The sequence below is a fragment of the Paralichthys olivaceus genome, chromosome 22, assembly GCF_024713975.1.
Source record: "Paralichthys olivaceus isolate ysfri-2021 chromosome 22, ASM2471397v2, whole genome shotgun sequence".
NCBI lineage: Eukaryota > Metazoa > Chordata > Actinopteri > Pleuronectiformes > Paralichthyidae > Paralichthys > Paralichthys olivaceus.
In genome coordinates, this window is record NC_091114.1 from 5,381,335 (window position 1) to 5,403,067 (window position 21,733).

At 39.8% G+C, this 21,733-nt stretch overlaps 1 long non-coding RNA gene across 2 annotated transcripts in view; it reads right to left on the minus strand.

Annotated features, from left to right (window-relative positions):
* The window catches only part of LOC138406473 (uncharacterized), a 112,589-nt gene that overhangs the window by 72,303 nt on the left and 18,553 nt on the right, over positions 1-21,733 (minus strand). Inside the window, exons 4-5 of one of the 2 annotated variants that reach the window (XR_011239915.1) lie at positions 10,763-10,916; positions 9,869-9,924 (exon numbers count right to left, since the gene is read on the minus strand). This is a non-coding gene — a long non-coding RNA (uncharacterized lncRNA). The remainder of the gene's footprint in view (positions 1-9,868; positions 9,925-10,762; positions 10,917-21,733) is intronic. The other variant, XR_011239914.1, reaches the window with a different exon arrangement.

Here is a 21,733-nt window from a genome sequence, read left to right on the forward strand (position 1 = left end):
TTAACTTGTAAACAATATCTTTTCATTTTAGTTTCCTAATACGAATAAGACAAGCAGTAGATTGCCTGACAAAATGCACACATATACAACCACTTTGCATTAATAAACTAGAATGTAACTTAGCAGAGAGCATTGATCCACTGAGCACACACACACACACACACACAGTCCAATTATTCCCTGAGAAATCAGAAGAAAATGTTGAACTATACTTCCCACACTGCTGTTTTATGACTCTGCAAACCAGTACAGTTTCCATGTACATATTTCTAAAGTTTTTTTTAAAGATTCATAAAAGGTCACTGTGACCTTTGAACACTGAAATGTAATAATTTCATATTTCAGTCCAAGTGACAACTGATCAAAGTTTGAGGAAATTCCCCTTAAGTTGGTCTTATGTTTCACATTCAAGTCACCGTGACCTCGACCTTTGACCACTGAAATCTACAGTTAATCAGTGTGTCCAAGTAAGGCAATACGTTTTGAGAGGTCAGAGTGACCTTTGAACACTGAAGTCTAATCAGGTCATCAGTGAGTCAAAGTGAACGTTTGTACCAGATCTGAAGACACGTCTCCCCTTTCAAGATATTGTTAAGATGTCGCGTTCATGGGAATCGGACAGAAGGAAAATTGGACAAACACAGGGACAACCTGAAAACATAATGCCTCCAGCCACTGAGGCATAAATACCATCTGACAATGTTAGAGTGAAAGCACGTGATCTGCACCGAAATTGAACGGGTCGCTGCTTAGTGCATGCAGCACCCCTCCACATAATTTAAAATTAGTTTTTACGTAATCCAACTAAATAACAAACAAACACAGACGAAAACACAACTTGCTTGAAGGATGTAAAAATAACTTTGATGCTAAGCTGAGTTCATCACGCAGGAAAAGTTGTACATTTTATTTTTTATTTCTATAGTACCTGCACATGGTAACTAAAGCATGTTTCAGTAAAATTATCAGGTACTTGTGTTTTACTTCACTGCTTCTATTTTATGCTACTTTAATGTAACTATATTTTACCATTCACTGCAGTGGACTATATTCACAGGAGCCATTTTGACTTGTCAAATCACCGGCATTACTATTAACATTCATGGTGGATCCGATCTTTTCAAGAAAGGCATGATAGTGTGACAGTGAGCCAGCTTTCACAATAGCATGACAATGGTAGTGAAGTGGCTTAATTGAATTCAACCATCATTGATTTTGTGATTACACCTGTGCTTGTACTGTGATGTCAAAATGTCCTCTGTGATAAAGCCGGTAACATTTGTATGTCCAAGATGTTCTTAAAAATATGTGTGATTATTTAGTCTCGAAAGCTCGACTCACTGTGAGGGCAAGATGGTAAATAAGCAAAGTTTTTTCTTTTATGACTCAGGGAAGAGGTCAGCAGTGAAAACCAGAAACAGTAAAGTCCAAAGGAGCATAAGCTAGACTTGGTCATAGGCTTGTCAGAGAATAACAGATCATCCATGTAGACAGGAACAGCTCAAGATCAAAATTATTATTTCTGTTGCCAGAAAAATGTATAAGATCGGACAGATGTGAACGGTAAGTGTGGAGTCGTAAAATCTCCCAAAATAACAGATGTCGGGTTTGCTGCAAGAGAGATGATCCAATTACAAAAAGAGTTGGGTCACAGTGAAGCGCAAAGACGACATATGGAACGGTGAGTTGTCTTCTTCATTTGACAAAATATTTTCCTCTGGAGTATGAATTGGCAGCTGGTGTGTGTGTGTGTGTGTGTGTGTGTGTGTGTGTGTGTGTGTGTGTGAGCAGAGATGAAGTTAGTGATAAAAATGTGGAAGAGGGAGCAAAGGTAGTGTCAGGACATGGGTGGGCGTAAGTCGGGTGGGGGATGAGGAGGACTGGATGGAGTTTGCCTTTTGAGATCTAAGCAAGAAAGGCAGGAGTAGGCGAAAGAGGAGTGCAGGTAAAAAGAACGCCAGGTGGATGCAAAGAGATGCTGGCAAAAGCACCAAAGCACTCAGAGGAAAGAAAAATGTTCACACCTTTTCCACCCACTTTTTCCATTTCTTTTTTAAGACTTCCTCTCGTTCAGCATGGTTCCTCACACAGAGGAGCAATTTCAAAGGAAGGACTACAGACAATGTTTTCATTAGTCCTCTCAGTAACTAATCAGCCTTAAATGTGGCTGCCAAGCGTTTTGGAAACAGGTGACTAAGCCTGAATCAGTAACTGACCATGAATGAGGATGTCTCTTCCAGGCTGCAGAATGTTTCCCAGCAGACAGAGCTGAACTGGCTCTGACAACGATGGGTGGAAGGTTTTTCTCCCACGCTTATAATTTCCATTTCATAAAAGAGCGCAGGGCGATAAAGAGTGCTTTGTGAAAAAACCCCTAATGCCCTCAACAGCATAATGAAAAGCAGAAATCAATGGGAAAGAACTTGCTCTGTTCATTTGTCATTTGGTTGTGTGATTGCCGTCTGTGTGTGTGTGCGTGTGTGTATTTGGGAGCATACGGTGCACACATAAGAGTGTGCAGGAAACCTAATTAAAAGTAGAATCAAAAGGTGGTAATCCATAAATGAAAGCCATTTCAGTCACTTTGCCTTTGTGCTACTGAAGGCAGTAGCGTGTGTTGTGAGACACTAAAACTGGTTGTGATAGTGCTCAATCTGTGCTCCCACAGCTGCCAGACACACAGGTTAATTTTGATCCTACCTCCATGCGCTCATCTAGCTGCAGGGAAAAGAGCTGCAGTGATAATGACACCTTTCTAAAATAAAGGGAACACGAAAAACAGCATCACTGTTGTTCCATGACAGGAAAATGTTCCCGTTGTTTCCCATAATGCTGAGTGCTTCTAATTGCTTCTTGTCATTTTCTCAGAGATAGAAGTAATGTGCATCTTGCTTCCAAAAGCAGTTTCACACACTCAAGGATCCTGTTTTATCCCCTGTGACGCACTTTTTGTTATTTGAGTCATTTCACTTTACTCTATAGCTGACTTAAAGTTGATATTTGGTGAAATAGCTTGTTCAAACAGCTGTAACCAAGCAAGAAAGACAAGTTTCAAATGAAGCAATTGAGCAAAATTTACAACTAAACTGGATTATTAAGACTGAGGAAATTATGTTTCTTAGTCATGCACAACTCACATTGGCTTTGTCTACTTTTTAAATATATCTCAACAAAAACACTAGATGTCCCATGGCAAAAGAATGGATAAATACAATTATTAGGTTGCATCATATGAACACATGTTGGGTAGAATAAATAATGGGGAATATGGAACTGAGAGATGAGAACACTTCTGGCTGAGCCTAAATAAAATGTATGTTTGTTATTAATGACTTAATTAATTTCATTTTATGTTAGGGTGGGTTATCCTCTATTGTGTGAATAATCTGTATTTTATCTGCTATGTGGTATGCTGCATTGTTTTGTTACACAAAATATAGTACAAATTAGAATAACACAAAAAGACAGAAAAACATGTATTTCTTAATGATAGAATAACAAAACTTAATATTAACAGAAACAAGAAACATGTATTGGTTGGTTGTTCCATTCTGCATCTTACCAGCTCTTAAACATGGATTGCACTGCGATTTGATTGTTCTTCTCTGAACTTTACAGTATGACCTTGCTAAGCCCTTATCTTTCCACATATCATATAACATCAGGTGATATCCTTTTATTATTTTTAACCAGCAGAACTAATGACATTCCCATTAGCCTCAGGTGTACTGTGCATTTCCTTCTAAACGTTACAATGCTAAACTAGAATAATGAACATGCATAAACATACTACCTGCATGTTAGCATGCTGACTTCAGCTTCAACAAATTGCACACAATTATCATATCAGTTGACTAAATATGTTTCAAGATCGGTGCATTATTTCAACTTTGGCCTTATCTTTATTGTTCTGACAATAATTTCAAATGACTATGTTATGACATGTCACTGACAATCTGCTAATTCATATCTAAACCATGGTTTATGTAATTTCCTGCAATTTTTTGTGGCCACTGCTAAGACAGTGCATGCTAAACATCGCTAGTCAACTAACCTCCTGTCTGATCCTGACTCTTTGAGCACTTTGAGACCTTGAGCATCTCCATTACCTGGGGACTTTCCATTACCAATTCTATGATGTGTTTAGGGGTCTGAGCCCCTAAAAGGAAACGGAAGTAGCTATTTGAGATCTTAAACATAACTCATATAAATGTAGTCATATCCCTTAGTTATTCCTAAATGCATTTTTAAACTTTCAGAACACTGAGATGTGAATTGAACATACACATATACAGTTTATATGTGCTGTAGGCTAAAGCGTTCTTTGACTGGAAAACAATTGAAATACAATCTAATATTTCAGTACATTTCATGTAGTCACCTACAGTCGCACACATAAAATGCACAGTGCACTTCCCAACAGCCTATTTCCCAAAGCACCAAACCTATACATATGCTCAACGCTATGCATAAATCAGTGTAATGTAACTTCATGTTCGAGTGGCCACATGCCAGCAAAGCACAGCCAGCAGTCAGGCACGTGACAACCACACAAACACGTCACCAGGGACATCACAAGCTTTTCTTTGGTTCTGTCGCTTTTCATTTGTCTCTCCCTCTCACACAACACACACAAATACTCGCCCAGCATCTGAGGAGCCATCAAAATGCTGAGTGGAGATATACTCGTTCCTCACCTGCGTCACACATGAGTTGGTTGGAGGCCATTTGTCACTGATGAACCCCTCAGGCACGGCACACACCAAGGAGAGATTCATTTGATATATGTCTTACATGTTCTTTTCTTTTCAGTGGCTGAAGGCTGTGACTGTAGCTTTTGTGGCAGTGGTAGAACAGACAGTCACATCTATTCCAATTTTACTCACATTGAATTCATTCACCTCAACGTAATATATTGTAAAAGACTCCCTGCTGTATTATTCAATCCCAGGTTTTTCAGTAGAATTCGATGTGGAGAAGCAAAGTTTTCATTTCAAAATCTGCTATTTTATGTCTCCACTAAAATGAATTGCTGCTGTTATAAAAATAATATCTAATATGATATCTGCTCCATGATGATTCTAATGATTACACAAGGAATCTAAAAAACATCACATATGACCTTTTATACAATGACTTTGCTCTGCTTTATTTAACTGCAATAATTCCACACTTTTCATATACCCAGCACATATGCAAACAAACAGGCCTCAGTCCTCTGCATTAAAACACTGAGCAGGCTCATGTAAGGAGCTGGTACTAAAATAGTTTGCTCGTTGAAGCAGTAACTTCTTCAGACATGAATGAATCAGGAATAACTTTGTTTCACACACTGAATTCTTTCACAGTTGGTTATTTCAACCAAGATAACCGGGCAGCTTTTATGTATTGGAGAGTTTTTCTTCACACTATATGACTTCTACCGCCACAAATGATTTTCATCACTTCAATACAAAGTTAAAATTAATAAATTGACAAGTGTTTGTCATATCTAGTTTTGTATCTTAGTGTGAACAATAATTTGACTTAATTCAATCAGACCTAGGTTAATACACAGATTAAAAAGCATTCATTCATACTGTGACATTGCTTGAAATGAGGAGCAACACTTATTCCAGGTGTTAAAATCCTTTTTCTTGTGAGTGCACCAGAGATCAATGCAACAAACACTGACCCACACAACCATTTGCTGGCACATCACATTAAAAACGTTAAAATGTTTCATACATATTAACACTATATTGACATAAAACCATTACCAAAACCTCACAACGAAATACATTTTTACACACACCACAAACAGATCCTTAACAAATTAAATAAACAATCCACACAAATGAAACCAGCTAAAAAGAAATCAAATCACGCTTCCCGCTTGATGTGACCCTCCCTGAACCGATATCAGGTGCGTGAACCCCTGAGAAGAGTAGCACAAACAGGTAAGTCTTGTTTGCTCCATGGATTTTAGCAAAGCAGGTCTGTTACAATGATCTAAAAATGTTTACTCCTATTAGTAGTCCTTTTCCTCATTACAGACGAACAATGAGATGGAGCAACCCGGTGGTGTCCCCGTTGTGAGACCTCCGACTTCAGCTCTGACCACCAACCATCAATCAGTCAAATGAGTTTCTAAATATACACCTTGTGTTCATATGTCAGTTTCTCATAATGGCAACCCATAATTACACATACATTTAAGAAACAAAAAGACAAAGCTCTCCATCCATCCATTATCAATACCGTCTATACCATTTATGATTTAAGAATTGTAGGGGGGCCGGAGCCCATACCAGCTGACATTGACCTGCTAGACTCTGTACAGGTCACAAAAAACCTCCTCCAAAGAATGCATGCATACATCTAGATCACTAGTTCAGTCAGACAACTCGCGTTCAACTGGTGTTGATGGGAGTGACGAGCAAATACTTGTAACCCCCCCCCGGAGGCTACAGGTGGGTGCTGGGGTGGTGGAGGGGCTGAAGCAACTGGTCGCGATACTGCAGCAGCAGTGCGAACAAAGGGGTTGATGGGAAATTTGCTTAAATAGGCCACCTTATAAGGTGGGTGTGTATAATAGATGATTGTGGAGAATGAGGTATGTCACATGATGTGTGTCACATGATTGGAGCAGCGCAGCTTTTGGCTGCCTGAACTAACTTGTCAACTAAAGTAGGAGAACAAGAAAGTATGTGCTGAATAATGTAGGCATTTGACTATTTAATATCTGGATCCAAGACATTCACCAATCAAGACTGTCAATTTTTTTCTGACAAGATCACTCTGCTATGCATTTTTGCATTTGCCCTAATACAGCTTGTCTGCAACACCACAGCATTTGCTGATCTATTTACCATTACCATCAGCTGAGCTGTACGCACCGCCAACATGTCTGGTAAAGTAGTAGTCACAAGCAAGAATTGCAAAGTTTCTCTGAAGTATTATCACAATGGTCCCAAAGAGAAAGTAGCTCTAAAATCAGAACCTTATCAGATGGAAATTTAAAACAAACCATCACAATGAATAGATGACGAAGGTGCAGATGAATGGATCTTCTGAGCTGAACACACTGAACCTCATGAAGGGCCAAGAAATTCTATAGACAATCGTATTATATGTTGAGCATAAAATGTTTTTTGTACTGGACTAAAATCAGATGTGAAAGAGCTCCTCTGAGGATTGCGTATAGCTTATCAAACATGGCCGATAGCTAACATTGTGAGATTATTGGTATCAGCCGATGCTTGGGGAAATAAACTGAATATCTCCTCAGATAGATAAGTAAAATGTTTTTGATAACTTGTGGATATTTTATATTTTATTGCGGGCAGAGGATGTCACACCTTGTTAAAGCCCTATGAGACAAATTGTGATTTGTGAACATGGGCTATACAAATTAAATGCGATTGATTGATTGAATAGGATGCAAATATAAAAACGATAACATGACACTGGCATTATAAATCAACCATTCTAAATATAAGCATCGGTCAATGATAATATCACGTTGGTCGACGATTTAATCCGGGCAGGTCCATTTTTTAAAGTCGCCATCCCTCCATGTGCCATGTGTCACACTCTTACAAATGGAGCTTGTTGAGAGTGTCTGACAGTAAATACCAAGCACGGTGAAAACATAATTGCTAAAGCAGCCGCGATGCGATGTTGTGAAAACATCAGTGCTGATAGGGGATGAGAGGAATCACTTGTGTGTAAAAATTGCTATTCAAACTTGGTCAATCAATCGTGGCAGCCATTTAAATGTTAATGGTTAAAAATGAACTGCTACATTGTTGGTGGACAAGGGGTAAACCACGGCCCGTGCAGTGTTTATTCTGCAGCAGTTTAATTGCTGACAAGGGCGTGTACCTTCTCGGAAAGCGACTGCAGAACAAGAGACATTGACAGCTATTTTTTCAGCTGAGAAATCACTGAATAAAAAAATCAATCTGGCTTAGAGAGGTCCCACATTTATCATCATGTGGCAGAGATATATGTCACGCATTGGAACGGTGCGCATAAAACTCATTATCATATGTCACATCGGGCATGTTTGAGAGAGAGTGAAAATGTGCTGTTTTTGATCTGGTTAAAAATATCACAACATGATTTTTAGTGTGCAGTGTTTAAAATGTCAAAGAAAGGCAACCACTCTGTCCCAGTCACCTGCCCATGTCGTGTATGTCAGAGCCAGTTGAAATCATACAGAAATAGGAAATCCCTGCAACAAAAGCATATATTTATAGTTATTTCACAGTGGATTCGTGCTTTCCATATAAGCTGCGGTGGACAACGTGTTTTAGAAAGGCTGAGGACTGAACAAGAGAAATCCATTAGCCTCACTGACTAAGAGGGCTGTCATATTTATCGTTTATAACATAAACTACCTTTATATTCCCTCCCTCTTTCTGCACTCTGCCTCCTGTTCCTCCTACCTCACCACTTCTACTTTTATGCCACCTCTTTCAACCAGAGGCTTTACACCTGCTCACCTTTTCTCACTCCCCTCTTTAATCTCAACAGATTCTTCTTTTTCCACACATTACCTTTCAGCCTAAGGGGGAATAAAATCTACTTCCACCCAGGTTGCACCTTCACCTCTAGCGTCCTACTTCCATTCTCTGCTTTGGGTGGACAAAATAATACCGACTGCAAACAAAAGGTTCAGTGTTAAGGACAACCTGTGGAGCTGTGTCACACCCCGAAATAGACTGTTCCTCAAAGATATTCTAAATCAACCCGATTGTTTCCTAGTGTTAGCCATGTACAATAACAGTCTAGCTGGATTTACAATAACTACCCTTACATGGACACAATATTCAGATTTTAGAGAGATTGAGTGAATAGTCAGAACAAGACACTGCCATGTAAACCACATTTTCACAACTTATCCTAAATAAGGTCATACTCGAAATAAGCAATAATCTATTAAAGATATGTGGAGTGTTCAAACATTAGTCAAACTAATGGACTGTATATAAAGAGTCACATCATGTAAACACGTATACATCTTAATCATATTATAATGTCCTATTGGAGTTTTCACAGTATTTTACTTTTCTACAATCAACTGCTTGATGACACATGCGCTGCATGGGTGTAAACAAAATGGAAAAATAAAAAGGAGTTGTCCCTTTCGCAAATAGTATACAGTCGTATATCAGACTATTCCAGGTTGGACTAAAACTGGTGTACTAACATCAGACATAATGGTGTACAGGATGTAATTGTGCAAATCAGGCTATGCTCATGAAAACCTAGTCAGTGATATTTAGAGACAAGTGAAGACAGAATCCCAGTTGACCACACAGAATCTTAAATGTCTTCACTAGTTTTTTAAATAATATTGTCAGTATAAATACATGTTTTGCTAGTAAAAAAAATGGCAGTTACATTATATATCATGGTAATTAATATGCTACAATATATAGTACCTTTTACTTACATTATAAAATGTGTTGCAATTAAAAAAAAGTTTTTATCTGACCATTCAGAAAGAGGCCATTAGAAATCTGTAGCAAGATTTAAGCTGTACTTAGGTGCACAGGTGCTTTGAGCTAAATGCTAAACATCAGCTGCTGACATAATCACAATGCTAATGATAATGATAATGTTTAACAGTGAATATTAAGTGTGTTTATACACCAACATGCGCTCATTAACATGAAGAAGCAGAGGCTGATGTGAATATTTCTAGTTACTTTGCTCATCAACCAGTGCATTGGACAAATTAAATTTTGACCCCATGATGCCATTAGATGGAGTTTATCACCTGCGTTATTAGAATGTGTCCATTGGGGTCCCTCTATATGTGTCGGCACTTTCAAGGCATTTAAACAGTTGTGAAGACAGTGAATCAAAAATAGAAAACCTGTTGCTGGCACCAGATGAAAAGTCAGGGGATCAACAACGTCAGGGGAACTCCTCCTGTGGGTGCCATGGATACGTGTGTAGAAATTACCATGGCAAAACATCCAATAGAATATATATTTACTAAAATGTCAAACTCACTTTACTGTTACAAATGTCAATCACATGCTCGGACCAGTGAGACATTACATTTCAATTGATTTATCCGGCTGCAAAAAGTAGGATTAAAAAAGTAATTCAGTCCTGTCTGACTTGCAGCATTCCACTTGCAGTTGGGACATTTCAGTCTGGACCAAACACTTGCTGTCATACAAGAAACATTTATAACCATCAAATTTATTATAGTGAATACATTTACCTTTAACTACTTCTTTGGAAGAGTAGTGAGGCATTATTTACTTTACTTTGAGGAATGGATGAGGACCCGAAACCAGAGGCCACATTAGAACAGATCCAATCTATAGGCCGTTGTTTACACTACTGTGAATATTTCATGAACTTTTCCCCTTCGTTTAAATTTTTCTCATTTTCAAGTATGTCTGTCGAGGCAAGACAACACAAAAACAACTGCACTTGTTGAAACAAGCATGCTGGGCCAAGAAGTTTCTTAAGAAAGCTCGATGTCAGATTCATGACACACACTCAAACTGCAGAGTGTTCACATCTGTGTTCTTATATTGATGAATGCCATGTCTTCGTAAGTTGAGACCGTGTGCCAGTTTTTCATAATTAGGATATGAAGCCCATAAAAGGGCACGAGACTGCAGTGCTGTGTGCACACACAGAAATCACAGAAACTGAAAGGATCGTTTAAGACTAACTTAAAAGTTTTACCTTAATGTCAGTACTTTGTCCGAGAACTGTTAAATACATATTTAATATTCGATGTCTTTACCTGCATGATCTTCTGTGGCCCCCCTCTTTCCTCTCTCCTCCTCTGTGCCCCTGCTCTTTGACAGGCCTGTCTGCTCTGCATGTCATCCCCAGCGCCTCAGAAACCATTGGAGAGAGACGAGCTGAGACAAATGGCAGCTGGAGGTACAGGAAGACTGAGAAAGAGAAAACCAATTCCAAATTAGTGAATCATGATTCTAAATTGAAAGGTTACATCGGATGCTGAAACAGTAATTCATTGGAGATTTGACTCCATCCATTCAATTTGAAGTTTAATGTCGAGAGCAGTACACTGATGCTGCTCCCTGGCTTTTGGTTCCTGTGATGTCTATCCATGTGCTGCCTGTAGTGTATTATCAAAGCTGCATTCAGTTCCAGTGCTGTAAACCACTTCAGATTGGAGGAAGGATTGTTTGTTTACCTTTTTGACGGAACCTAAAACAGAGCAACTTGCTCATGTAGGATGGTAAAAGTCGACACTGTGATGCTTTCTACAGGACATGATTACAACAGTCAGGCAACGCAATAGGATGCGAAAACACTCAAGGAAAAGCTGGTGAGAAGGGTTAACTGCACTGTAAACAAGCTGCAACGAAAGAGGCAGATTGCCAAGACAGAAGGGATGCAGGGAAAGAGAGAGAGAGAGAGAAGGACGACAGAACAGGAAGAATGTTCAAAGGGTTTGTTGTAGCATTTGAAAGAGGAATTTACAACAGGCATGCAAGCGGCACACAACAGCAGGGCTTTGAAGTGTCTGACTATGTGTGGAGATGCCGGTGCTTAGATGCCTTGATTAGCTGGATAGACTTTCACACCCCCTGCTGCACATGTTGTTGCTGTGATACTCTCACAGAGCGGGGGATGTGGTGATAGTCAGGGGCTCAGCTGGAGCTGTCTTCATAGGTGTGTGTGTGTGTGTGTCGGCGCAAAGTGTGTAGACAAGCCTACATATGTCTGCAACGTTCTAGGGCGTACACTCGTGGGTGGAGTGGAGCAATGGAGTGTAACAGTGGAAAGTGCATGTACAGTATGCATCTGTGTGTTTGCAGGCCAGACTGCCGGCATAATTGAATTGACAGCTTCCCCTGTGAAGAGGGCACCAGTGTCAACTGGTCTGAGTTCCAAGTGAGCAACACCCACAACACTGATGCCTTCTCCTCCCTCCTACCTCCACATCCTCCTCTCTCCTGTTCTCTTCCCTCCCTCTCACCTTCTGCTGTGATAGTTTTGTCATTCACTCAGTCACGCACACATTCATACAGTGCATCTACGTGCAGCACTTTCTCTATCGCTCATCACTCAGGGCTTATACAGCCATTAAGAGGTCAGTCTCTTGGACACTGGACCATGCTGAATAGGGGAGTCAGGGATCAAATTGCCCACCTTCTCTTTAAGGACGACCTGCTCTACCACGTGAGCCCTCTACTGACGGCAGTAAGAAATTACTTTTCTAAATTATGACAGATTTTCACCCTCAAACTTTTTCACCAAATCAAGAGACATCTGTCGAGAACCCCTCTTCCTGTAGCAACCTGCAGAATTATCAACACTATAGTCCTAACCTAAAAACAAGTTCAGCTTATGTTAACAACAGCTCAGCTAATATCCTGCATCATCTCCTGACATCCCGTGTCTGGACTATCTGCCGACTATCTTATTTCACATTCTCCTAAATAAAGCATCGAATTATATTGGTATGTTCTGGTCACATACATTTGTACACCTTCTAGCATGAAATATTGAGCTCATTGAAATAAATACATAACTACAGTGTAGCTGTATATTTTATGCGATAGAATGTGTGGGTGCATGTGTCACTTTGTGTTTATACATGGTTGCATTTGATGCTGTGGGACTATGTGCTGTTACGTGAACATGCATGTACGTGCTGAGGTCACCACCCAACAAACAGCTGAACATTATTCCAGCTGGATCTCCAGGGAGCAGGGACGAGGCAGCAGCTGAGGAGGGGGACGTTGGAGGAAAAGGACGGTGGTAGTGGAGACACAGATATTTTTTCCATAATGGACTCCATAAAAGAAGAGCATTATGTACCTTGTGTATGGATTGGTTTAAAGGCAATAGACTTTAATACACTTATGTGTGTTCGCTTGTGACTGACTGTGCTCTAGTGTTACTATCTAAAGTCGATATGAGCAGTGGCTCAAAACATGAGAGCCAGAGAAACATTGAAAACAACACGTTTAAAATCATGTAGCCTCAACTGGATTATTAGCCCTTCAATTTGCATTCTAATTTTTAATGAAAAAAATTAAATTACTCAAGTGATTAGAAATGTAACGACCGATCATATGGACAACGACACTGCTACAGTGAAGCCAAAGCATCTCGTTTCCTCCCTGGTTGCTGGCTGCAGTAAAACAATTATGAGATAACATTCAGTCTGATGAGAACAATCTAATTGACATAAACCATCTTTGAGAATGTCTACTTAATTTGTCTGGGAAAAAAGAAATTATATAAGTGATAAAAATGTAACTACCGAAATTAACTGTACATAAAGACGGACGACATGATTGTTCCCCTAAAGTGAAGCCAAAGGCTCTTGATTGCGCCCCTGATGGCTCGCTGCAGCTTAGGTCGCAATTATCAAATTACACATTCTAAAAAATGTTTTTTAGGTTGTTCTCATCGCACTGATGCATGTCAAGCGAATACATATCACGGGAATTGCTACCCTAATGTGCAGACTCTTGCCCAAGACGGCAGCATCTGTATGTGGAATATTTTGGCTTCATTTCTGGTTAGCGGGAGGAAGAAGAAATGCCTCATCCATCTTTAAGTTAAGTTAAGTTTCTTGGCAAGCATAATATTACAAAACGTCTACACATTAAGTGTGTAAATGAATTTATGTACATGTGTTTATATACTTTTACATATACCCATTTATCTCCTTCCCTCAACTGGAATGCACACGCCTCCTTTAATTGTTGCATGTGAGGCCTGTAACTTCCTGCCCCACCATGCCGATGCTGTTAAGAACACTGTCATATTGGAAGTGGAACTGTGGGATGCTAGTTAGCCACTCTGCGTGTGGTTGATGGCTGGGGCGTAACAAGAGCCATGGGTGAGGGAGACTGATGGAGGGAAGATGGAGCTTCAAGTCCCTTTACTACTGTGCTTCGTTCCTACGTGTCAGGGCCTGCCAGCTCCTGCCAACTGAACGGCAGATTTCTTTCTCCAGTTGTTTACTTGTGAGGATCTTTATTTGTCACCACTCTATTCTCCACATCTCTTTCACTAGCTGCGTCATTTACTTTTCCTCCTCCTGGGAACTGCTGCCAGCCTTTCCCCATTTAGCCCGGTTCCATCTCTGACTCATTCGTTTGTGAAGTCCCTGTCAAATGTTCGCAATATCCTTTTCCTGCATGGCTATTGCCTGGTCATTCAGGTATCTCCGACAGTTCTGAGCCACTGAACTGACCAGCAAATGTGCAAAGACTGACAAATGTATTTGACCTCCTGTAGGAACATTAATAGATTCTGTAACAGTAGTTCCAATTCATGGAGGTCTTTTTGATCTGTTTTTCCCTTTTTGCATCTTCTCCAATGTCTGCAATATCTAATTAATATAATGAGTTTCAATATTTGTAAATCAGAGTAAAATTCCATTTCTAGATTTTTCTGGGTACCTTCAAAACTAAATAAATATCAGTATAGGAAGTTGATTAGAAAACAGCACTCACTGCTACAAAGGCTGCATACAGATCTAAATTACGTGTGAGCAATGCGCATATTAGAATATATTAAAAGTTAATACATAAATATGTTTTTAGCAGGGAGGAGCAAAAGTATACTGCACAGAGTAGTCATGGCCATCAGCTTACTCCTAATGGCTCTTCTGTCCCCCAGCTGTCCTTTCCACACAAGCTGAATAAGTTTGTGTGTGTGTGAGAGCGTGTGTCTGTCTCTGTGTGTGTTTTGTGTTTCTCTTGCATGCTCTCTCCCTGACAACATAATTACGACTTTGAGCAATACACTGAAATACAGATCGAAAACTATAATCGGGAAAGCTGCTCATTTTTGACAGGGTGGTGGTTTATGAGATGTTTGTGTGGGAGGAGATATTTTTCTCTCTTTTTGTTCTCGATTCTCAGTACTATGGGCAATTATTTACATTGCTAGCGTCACTAAGAAGAATAGGAGGAAGGGAGGGAGGAGGGAGGGGAACATGAAGTCAGATAACTTTCTCTGTCTGACTTCGAGTGAGTGGTGAGCATTTGTACTGAAAGCAACTTGTTTGATTGATAGGGCTGGGTATGGGTATGCCTGTACGATAAATTAATACAGGGCTTATGATTCAATATATTGCTTGGCATTGTGATACTGTAACAAAGGGTATATACATTGCAATATAAGCAAAGGAATTGATATCTTAATATATAAGGATTCTTCCTGTTTAGGCAAACAAAAATTATGAAAACAAAAAATATGTTATAATGGTTATGTATGATTATGGCTCTCAATGTTGAAGTGACATGTCTTAGCTCGGCTGAGAGATCCCAGCACCCTTTGTATAATAGTGATGGGATGTAATGAGGCTCTATTCAGAGTAACATTGTTGAGTTAAGGTCAGTGGTAAATCTTTTGTATGAACTCTGGGTTTAACATTTGTAATAATAATGACATTTATAATTTGTTGCACAGTGCTTCACAAAATAATAAAAAAGTACAATTAAATATATTAAGATCTATTCAAATTAAATAAAAATTTGAGATGGAGGCTTTTTTTTTTTTAAAGAACGTCATAAGAAGGTATTTAAAAGGAGAAACAGATCTACAATTTCTGTTCTCAGCCGGGAAGTCAGTTTTGGTCATCTAATGCAAAAGCATAATAGCTTTTGGTCATCAATCGGGCTCTGAGCTTTCAGAACATCAGCTGATCTAAGATGACGTGCAGGGTCATAGGGAGTTAGTAAATCCTTGATATACACAGGAGATTGGTGGCATTAAGCCTTAAAAGTCATCACTGACATCTTGAAAATCAATGTGAAAACAAACAGGAAGAGGAAATCAGCTAAAGATAGATTCAGCACTGTTATCTAGCAAACAATACATTGTTTTCACTGTGTAACATAATTAGGTTTGATGCTTATTTTTTTCCCTAAGAAGCCCATGTGCTCCATAGTAAAATTGTGTGTATAAATAAAAACATATGATATTATGTGTTTCCTCTGATAACAGGAAAACAGGATGACATTTAAAAGCAATTGAATAGGAATTGAATAGACACAGCTGTAGACTTCTTAATCTCAGAAACCTTCCTCCAACACTTGAGGCCATGCAGAAAAAAGTCGTGAGATAAGCTGGAGACTCTCGTTCAGAGTTTTGCATCCACACATGCACCTCCTCTAGAGAAAATACGGAGGATCTGCGGAGTTTATGTCTGAATGCAGCATGTCAGAATGTCAAGCACTGACGACTGCGTGCAGTCACACACAAACCGACAGTGAATAACTTTAATTACTGATATGTCAAACTCCAGATAATGCGTGTGGATAGGTTGAATTTCTCTTTCTGGCTCCAAGCGGCTAAAGGTGTTTCTGTGGTATCAAGATGGGTTTCTGCATGCCTGACAATACCTGACTCATTGGAGGAAGTTATTAAAAAGCCAGCCAAAAAGATTCAATGAATGGGCTTGTAGTTATCAGCTCAATACATACTGTAGAACAAAAAGAATGAATTGCAGTGAACCAGGAGAACAAGAATATACTGACAGTGTAGTGGGAGGAAAAGATAAGGCAGCAGTAAGAATTAAGCCCTCCAACCCTGGCGTCTGAATACCATGGCTTTAAACTGAGTGACTGGCTAAAGTGAGAGGAACATTTTAAACGTATAAAGAGGAACAAGGGTTGTTATGAAAGCTCATCTTCCTAGCACAGTGGACAAAAAGACTTCTCATAGTTGCTCTATCACAGGCTACTTTTACCCTCTACTTGTGTTTCTGTTTAATGTAGAGCTAAATGCCACTTTACAAGTTATTAACGGACAGAAGCTGTTTATAGTTTATATTATATAACAACATCCTGGTGAACAGGGCAGAAACCAGGGGGCAGCTGCCACAACTGAATTCTGCTCCTGAAGTGCCCCTGTCAGGAAGACCCCATTAAATGTTAGTGCAGGTTTTTCAGTTTCTTTAACATTACACTAATTTTTCAGGTAATAATTCAGAGGATTTATGTCCATGAGTGTGCACAATTTGGTTTAGGTTTAAGGCCTGTATTGTCTTGACCTTGGCAGAGGTATGTGCTCTATTGAGTGCTACTCTAGTTTGAAAATGGTGTTACTGAGTCAACAGAATTCAGTCTCTCAAAAAATACATCATGATATTCACAATGATCTGCCACAAATAAAATGTCCTGGATTAATGATGAGTTCCTTAAACACGTTTGCATACACAGTAATTAACGATGTGTGGTTGAGATCATTTGACAGACAGTGATTACTTGAGTTTCAGATTTAACAGACTTGACTTTCTGTAGGCTCTAATCATCTGTTTGATGTGCGTGTACAGTATGTGTGTGCACTTGCATATACCACTATACACAGACACATGCCAGTGCTGAACTCCACAGCTAATGTGTTTGCTCTCCAGTTAAATCACTTTGACCTGTATTTAACATGGAGCTCAGTTCCAGCACATACAGCATTAATCCAAATTAACCTGTGTACTTTTCCTCACTCAAACTACAGCCTATCATGTCTGCATTAACATACTGCACGCTTTAGGTCATATTTCAGATATTTGCATTAATACACTGCGGAGACGGGAATGTGACTTGCTGTGTGCCACTCGCAACATCTAAATGAGTGATTGAACCCTGGATACCACAGGAATAAAAGCATTTGGCTTATAATGCACTATATGGAGGTCATTGAATTTTCAGTACCTGCTAGTAGAAACTTTATGGTTAAGTTGAAGGATGTGAGGCATCTTTAAAAGAGTGATCTTATACAATAAAGAAATGGCATATATATTATTCTTTTCAAAAGGTGCCATCGTTCTACTTTGCCTGCTTTTCTTTTGTGTTGTCGAAAGTAAACTTCCCTGACGGGAAGTGTAATTCAGCTGCAGCAATCCGTTTTTCAAAGCAGCTACACAGACCTCTTCACAAGTTACAAAAGGTTATTTTGACATGAAAGGATGTACGTTCAAATTAAAAGATAGATTACACACTGTAAGGAGTTATGTAATTCTTTTGACCCGCAAAGTCAAGCGCCACCGTTCCTATAGAAAAGGATGATGACAGTGATTCAGTGTTATTTCCACAGTCTCTGCAGCACTTAATCTGAGGTGACTGAATGTCCTTGTGGTTATAACTTACAGTTCATGAAAAAAAACATTAATGAGGTAATGACAATTTCATGGCAGGCTTCACTGTTCATGTATGTGTGTTTTATGATACGTATGATTTACTACTCAGATATACTGCTATATGGGACATCGATTGCATCCTGGTCCGGCAGCATTCAGATGGGAAAACATCTCCTTGTCTGTGAGTCGTCAGTATGAATAATGACACCTTGGGCTGAATGTTTGTTCAGAGTTCCCCCAAAAGAACGCCAATTTAAAGGAGGCAAAGTGAAGGACGGCCTGCTTCTCTCCAAGAGTGGCTGAAAGGTGACAGGCAGCGACAATACACACACAGGCTGGGAGTGGAGGACTGATCAGGAAAGTAATATGTGCTGTGGGTAGAAAATATACTTGGGAGGGTGCCTGTGTGCTCAACTGGATTAGAAAGTTGAGGGAGAGTAAACACAAGCAAACAGGAACATATATCAATCTAAAGCTGTGAACTAGAATGCACAAGACTGCTCCCTGCAGAGACACGCTATTTTAACCAGGACAGCAGATTTACACATTTATCTCACTATTTTTAACTGTGCCTGGTTGTACTTTGTGTGTCTGTGCTGCACTGTGCACTGATGCATAAACATGTTTGAGTGCATGTGTGTGTGTATGTGTGTGTGTGTGTGTGTCTGTGTGTGTCTGTGTGTGTGCGCATGTGTGCGTGCGTGTGTGTTTGTGTTCATTTCAGCACCACCTGCATCCCAGTCACCTCTCTGCGGCAGATTTTCCACTTAACATGATAGAAATGCCTTTGGCCATGAATAACACATTTACTCTCTACTGTACCTCGGGCAAAGTATTACATGATCTGTTTTCTGTGCTCGAAGATGTTAGAAATGGGGGGAAAAAACTCAGCGTTCCTCCAGGAAGCAGAGGCTGGGGAAGCAGCGTGATTTTAAGGTTTGAGGAAAGAAATGCTTCAAGAGACAAAAAAAAAAAACTAAAAAAGATCAACCAAAAAAAAGAGAACGGAAAAACTGCTGCAGCAGTCAGTAATGATTTGTGTCGGCTCCAGAACCGTGGTTGCTGGGAAGGGAGAAACTGGAGTGTGCATTTGTGCGTTCACCTGTGTGTCTGGGGGTGTCTGCGCATACAGTGTGTGTGTCTGAAGGCTGAGTGCGGAGGGGCTAATGGAGTGCTGATTGCCTGGCAGTAAGCAGGCATCAGTGGGTAATTGCAGCTCTGCGGTGTAAAAGCTCTAAAATGAAGACACATTTCACATTCGATCACTCAGCCTCCAGTAAGGATCCATGTGCGTGTGGCGGTAGGTGATGAAGTGTTAGAGTGCATGTAGTCCCATATCACGATAAAAGTCGTTTTAACAGTTGACGCATTGGAGTGATACCGAACAGCAGGCCTCTAACAAAATGACACTGACACCATACCTGCCTGGCTTTGAGTTCATATCTGTTTGAGAGAGTAATTGCAAGCTGCTTTTAGTCGACTGCCAAACTCTGGCTTCAGAAAGGAGTTGCCACATATGAAAGGGAGTGAAGACAGACAATGTGCAACACTGAAGAGCCATGCAGATGAAAAGCACAAGGTGGAATGCTCAGAGGTGGCGCTTGTGCGTCGTGCCCCTTTTCTATTTCCTTATGTTTTCTCTCCCTTTGGGCCAGGTTGACGTGTCACCTTGGTGAACCTCGCTTGTGTTGCCAGGCGACAAGGTTGCCTGGGAGCGGCACTTTGATGAACAGTCACAGTGGGTTGGTGGTAGCCCTGCCAACAAAGCGAGCAGAGGGGGGGGACAGGTGGAAAAACACATGCATGTGCATAAACACATGCCACATTGAGGTATGTGTGCAGCATGAGCAGACAGGACACAACTGCACCCAGCAGATCCAACACTACGGATTCTCATTTAACTGCAGCTTATAGGCTCAAGCTTCTGCTAAGACATATACAGTATAATTAGAACAAATTTATGCCCAGGAAATGTTATGATTTTTTCTATTACACAGTATTCTCAATTACAGTAAAGGCAGTGATGATTAAAAACCCATGTATTTGTCACAGTCAGAAGCTGGAGTCATCTTCTCCCTGTGTTTTCAAAAATCTATTAAAACATTTCAGAGAAACATTCTCCTCCCTCAGCAAATATAATCCATCATTTTTGAAGATACATGAGGACTGATTTTTACTTTTTACATTACTTTTTTTTTAGTGAAGTTTATTTTCAATATCCCTTTGAAGACCACAGAATGTGCACTGTTGGTTGAAGTAAGCCTCTTAAAATTCAAAAGACAACAGATGCAATATAACTGCGCACAATCAGATAATAAGAGAGTTGGAGAACAACACAAGGGCGGCGGTCAACGCTATTAAAGTCCAGTCTCGCAATGTGCTGTAAAACAAATATGGCCACCAGATAACCCGTTGTTGTGTGGTAATTGAAGAAATGTTTGATCTGTCCAAGTTATGAAGCGTCTAACTCACACAATCCATTGCCTGGAGCTGAGAGGCTATAGCATGGGGTTTCCCTATCGCTTTGCATTCTTAAGGTAGCAGCCTGATCTACGACTTTTTCAAATTGTGGCCATTATTTTACACTCACTCACTCACTCTGTGTTCAACATGTTAGAGACTCAAACTCGGACTGGTTCATAAAAAGCTTTTACAGTCGCTCGAGGAAAAAGTTCCTCTTGCGCACATAAAAAGATGTGTTTTACATTTCCAGTGGCTCCGACAGCATTTCAATTATAGCTGCAGGCTCACAGCCACGACTCTACCAGCCTTTCCAGCTGGCTGCATACACAGATGCACAAACCCCTGACTGTTATGTTTGGGGTTATGATAAGGGGTTGTGAGGGTGCTGCCTGCAAACATGCAGCTGGTGGTAAAGAGAATTTGCCAAGTAAAAAATATTACTAAATATTGCTGTGTTTTTATGCAACTCAACTGCAAAAACAGATACTTTCTTGTTTTGACCAAATTAAATTTTCTATAAACATAATGAGGATATGTTGTTCATTTATGCAGTGTTTTCCATTAATTATTTAGAATGTGGGGGCATGCCATAGTCTTAGTTTGCCCTGCCACAGTTTCATAATACTGAAAACCAAATTATCTTTAAATTAGTGTTGCATCATTTTCTTTTCTTCAAACACAACCTGTGTATTTACAGTTATTTACATATAACATAAGAAATTGTGTTTTTCTAACCTATACACACAAAGACAGAACAGATGAAAACCCCAGCCTCAGGTGTGTCATTTGCTTTGTATGCACACCATCCAGCACGACTTCCTCCCACCAAGTCCTCTTTTGTATGTAAATGTAGGGCTTCACCCACTAAAAAAATATCCAGCAAGTGATTATGTTTTATATAAAACACTTACTTGCTGTTGCAATGTAGTTGTATAGAAACAATTTCTCAACTCATTTGGTAAACATGTGAAATCATGTTTGACACATTCAGAAGCCAGAGTAACACTAGAATACCACTAAGTAGAGGGCATGGCTCCACTAAGAGTCAACAGTCCCCTTAAATTCAATAAGGCTGCACCATATTGTTCAGGCCCCTAGATATGTGATTTAAAAAAAAAAAAATCCATGCATTAAAAAGTGTGGTAACACTTTAGTTTAGGGAACACAATATTA